Raw genomic sequence first — 4,978 nt, 5'->3', positions numbered from 1 at the left:
CCTTATGTTTGCAGGATTCATTCATGTTGATGTATGCGGTACGTTTGCACTGCTTATGGCATTTCATTGTGTATCACAGTTTACTAATCCATTGCTCCATTGGACATTTGGCTTGTTTCCAGTTTTTGCTTTTGTTTTCTAAATTACAAACAAGTTTACCTTAAGTCTTCTTACTCCCATGACCTGGTGCACACGTGTAAGAGTTTATACTTGGCTAAATGATGCCAAAACACAGTTGATGAATTTACACTCCTACAATCAGTGCATGAGACTTAACAACACAGCGTATCATTGGCTTTTAATTTGTGTCAATCTGATGAAGATAAACTAGTATCTAATTGTGCTTTTGATTTGCATTTTTCTGATTACTATGAAGTTAGGAATTTTTTCAGGTTTTTTGGCCTTTATATTTCCTTTTCCGAGAAGCAGATTATTTGTCTATTGTTGACATAGAGGGATTTTTTTTCTTTATATATTATGGATTCTAATCCTACATCAGTTATACGCGTAGCACAATTCTTATACTGGTTTGTAGCTTATGTTTTCATTTTCATTATGGTGTGTGTGTGTTTACACTGAAAAAATGCTTATTATGGAGAATTTTGGACATAGGAAAACATAGACTAATATAGCCCATGTACCCATCATCCAGACTTACCAAACTGTAACCCTTGGCTGATCCTGCCTCTTCCACACACATCCTTCACTTCCTGTATTATTTTGAAACAAATCACAGACATCATATGTTTTCATATGTATATTTGAAAGGATGCACCCCCTGTCTGGATGCCTTCCCCACTTGCCTTGTACTCTAACTTGCCTTGTGCTTGCCCATTCCAGGCTTCTGCCCCTGTACAGTTCCCCTGCTTACGCTGTTCAGGCTCTGATACATCTCCTGTGCAGATGCCTCCATGCTGCTTGGACTCTGATGTCCCCTCTGTGCCACGATTGTTCTCCCTTCACCCTCCAATGGGATAAACTATCTGACTTGTCCTCACCTAACTTTTTAGTACTGAATGTTTTACGAAGGGAAGAAGAGGGAAAGGAAGTGGTAAGAAGGAGAAAAGGAATAAAACGAAGAAGAACACATATGGAATCTTTGATGAATTAGATATTTCTAATTTTAATATAGCCAAAGTTATCAAACTTTTCATTTGCAGTTTTTACATTTTGTATCTTGTTTAGTGAATTATTTCCTACCCTAAGATCTTAAAGATATTTCTCCATATTGGCTTTTAAAGTTTTGCCTTTCACTTTAAATCTTTAAGCTATCTGTCATTTATTTTTTATATAGTATGTGAGATACAGATCCACTTTCATTTATTCCATATGAAAACCAGTTGTTCCAAGACTTTTTATTGAATTTTCTTTCTTCATTGAACTGCAGTGCCCTTTCTGTCATATATCATATTTCCATTTATGAGTCTGTTTCTGGGTTTTCTCTTTGGTTCCATCAGTCTGTTTGTCTATCCCTGTGCCAATACTACACTGTAATACCATGGCTTATAATAAATCTTGATATCTGGTAAGCAAACTCCCCACTCTGTACTTTCTCAGGAGTGCCTTGAATATTCTTTGCCTTGTTTTTACCATGTAAATTTTAAAATTAGCTTATCAAGTTCTGTGAAAAGCCCTTTTGGAAATTTGCCTGGAATTGCACTGAATTTATAGATGAGTTTGGGGAGAACCTAATTCATTATCCTGCTGAGTTGTTAACATGGTATTATTTGAGTCATTAACATAGTTTATCTCTCCATTGATTTAGGTTTTCTTAATATTTACAATGAAGTTATGTAATTTTTGCTTGTTAGATTTATTTCTTTTTTTAAAAAAATATTTTATTTATTTATTTTTGGCTGAGTTGGGTCTTCACTGCTGCGTACGGGCTTTCTCTAAGTTGCGGTGAGTGGGGGCTACTCTCTGTTGCGGTGCGCAGTCTTCTCATTGCTGTGGCTTCTCTTGTTGCGGAGCACGGGCTCTAGGCGCGTGGGCTTCAGTAGTTGTGGCTCGCGGGCTCTAGAGCGCAGGCTCCGTAGTTGTGGCGAACGGGCTTAGTTGCTCTGCGGCATGTGGGATCTACCCGGACCAGGGATCGAACCCATGTCCCCTGCATTGGCAGGCAGATTCTCAACCACTGCGCCACCAGGGAAGCCCAGTTTTTTTTAAAAAAAGAAAAGTTCCATAACAAACTTTTGTCCAACGGTTTCATCCACTGATGGATTTACCTTAATGAACTACTTCATGAAGAGTTGCAAAATGATTTTCTGTCATTCTTTGTAAAGATCACCTCTCCCTCATCAATTAGCATTATTTGATTACTACATAAGACTGATCATACAAGACACACAGAATAAATGCTTAAATATTTTCCTTTACTTGCCAATTTTTTAAAGATTCAGTGTCTTCTCTGGTTATCTCCAATGGTAACCAATGATCAACTTCTCCTTCTCTCTCTCCTCCCCACTCCTCCCCACCCCCTGCATTGGAGTATGAGTTCACATGTTATGTATACAGATCTTTGACTTACAATGGAGTTATGTTCTGATAAACCCATCACAAGTTGAAAATATCTTAAGTTGAAAATGTATTTAAAACACCTAACCTACTGAACATAATAGCTTAGCCTAGCCTACCTTAAATGTGCTCAGAACACGTACATTAGTCTACAATCAGCTAACACAAGGCCTATCTTATAATGAAGTGTTGAATAGCTCATGTAACTTATTGAACACTGTACTGAATGTGAAAACCAGAAGATCAAAATTCAAAACCTGAAGTACAGTTTCTACTGAATGTGTATCACTTTCACACCATCATAAAGTTGAAAAATCCTAAGTTGAACCATCCTAAGTGTCAGGGATTATCTACTTGATATGTTTTGTGCTGTGCATTTTTTTTTTGGATGCTTAAATTGTGCTTTGTTTTCTAGTGGGATTTCCTGTGTCTTTTGGGGTTTTTGTTGTTTGTTTTTGTGTGGTTTTTTTTTTTTTTTTTTGGCTGCATTGGGTCTTAGCTGCGGCACACGGGATCTTTGTAGCAGCATGCGGGATCTTTCATTGTGGTGTGCGGGCTCCAGAGCATGTGGGCTTTGTAGTTGCAGCACGTGGGCTGTCTAGTTGTGGCTCATGTGCTCAGTAGTTGCGGTGCATGGGCTTAGTTGTTCCGCGGCATGTGGGATCTTCCCGGACCAGGGATCGGACCCGTGTCCCCTGCATTGGTAGGTGGATTCTTAACCACTGCGCCACCAGGGAAGTCCCAACACAAATATGTTTAAAAGAATAAAAGACAAGCTTGAGAATATCTGTAGGGGACAAAAAACTATTAAAATGTCCTGAGAGCCTCATAACAACACTGAGATGGTTATCATCCCAGTTTTAGATATGAGAAACTCAGGCTCAGAGGGGTTAAGTAACTTGCCCAAGGTTGTGCTCTAGTCAGGGGGTGGAGCCAGATTCAAACCCAGGTCTTTCTGACTTCCAAACCCTATTTTCTTTCTGCTGTACCACAGGTAAATAATTATTTTACTTAAGGAGTAGCTAATAATCCTATTAGAAAACACTAAGGGAGGATTTCATCTTCCTCATTGTTTTTTACCATGCTTAAGCTAATATACATCTTGTGATAATCATAAAGTTTATGAAAAATTTTACCCAAGTCAAGGTCAAAGTGAGCAGGTTATCAGTTATGGGAGGGTCTGGGCTTTATGCACAAGGGATTTGAGGTCACCACAGCAGAGATTTCAAAAGCATCCCACATAGCAACCTACATGCTCATCGACAGCTGGTGAATGGATAAAGAAGATGTGGTAGGATATATACACAATGGAATATTACTCAGCCATATAAAAGAGTAAAATCTTGCCATTCGCAGCAACATGGATGGGCCTGGAGTGTATTATACTAAGTGAAATAAGTCAGACAGAGAAAGACAAATACTGTATGTTTTTGCTTATTTGTGGAATCTAAAAAACAAAACAAACAAATACAACAAAATAGAAACAGTCTCACAGATACAGAGAACAAACTAGTGGTTACCAGAGGGGAAGGGGGGAGGGGCAAAATAAGTGAAGAGGATTAAGAGGTACAAACTGCCAATTATAAAATAATTTAAAATAAGTTACAGGGCTGTGTTGTACAGCACAAGGAATATAGTCAATATTTTATAATAACATTGTATGGTGTATAATCTACAAAAATATCAAATTACTATGTTGTACACCTGAAATTAATATAATATTGTAAGTCAACTATAGTTCAATTTTAAAAGAAAGCATCCCGGGACTTCCCTGGTGGTCCAGTGGTTAAGAATCCACCTTCCAATGCAGGGGACATGGGTTCGATCCCTGGGCAGGGAACTAAGATCCCACATGCCGCAGGACAACTAAGCCCTCGCACTCTAGAACCCGTGCGCCACAACTAGAGAGCCTGCGTGCTGCAACTATGAGCCCTCGCGTTCTGGAGCCCACGTGCCACAATGAAAGATCCTCCATGCTGCAACGAAGATCCCACGTGCCACAACTAAGACCTGATGCAGCTAAATAAATAAATAAACAAATATATATTTAAAAATAAAAGCATCCAACATAAATTATCTAATACATAGATTCATCATCAGTTATTGATTATTGAACATGGACGACAGAGTGTGTTAGAGGCTTTCTCAAATACACTTTCACATTTAACCTCAAAGCAACACTGCCAGGTACATGTCATTAACCTCAATTCACGAATGAGGAAACTGAGGCTCAGAGGGCCAAAGTAACCTGCCTATCCAGGCCTCCTCACTTCCTTTCTGCTGTACCACAGTGTCACCTTTCAAAAAAACATCTCAGAGGACTAAAATCTGAATGAAAGCCACTTTCCCACACTAGGCACTTTTAGATTTCAGCCCCAGACTAATGAATTTAGGACAGAAAAGTTGAGATCAAATAAGAGCTGGGAAGGACACAGACAACCACCTGTCAAATTGTGGTTTGTGT

This window comes from Lagenorhynchus albirostris, chromosome 3 (genome assembly GCF_949774975.1).
Source record: "Lagenorhynchus albirostris chromosome 3, mLagAlb1.1, whole genome shotgun sequence".
Lineage (NCBI taxonomy): Eukaryota > Metazoa > Chordata > Mammalia > Artiodactyla > Delphinidae > Lagenorhynchus > Lagenorhynchus albirostris.
Note: the sequence above shows the minus strand (reverse complement) of the source record.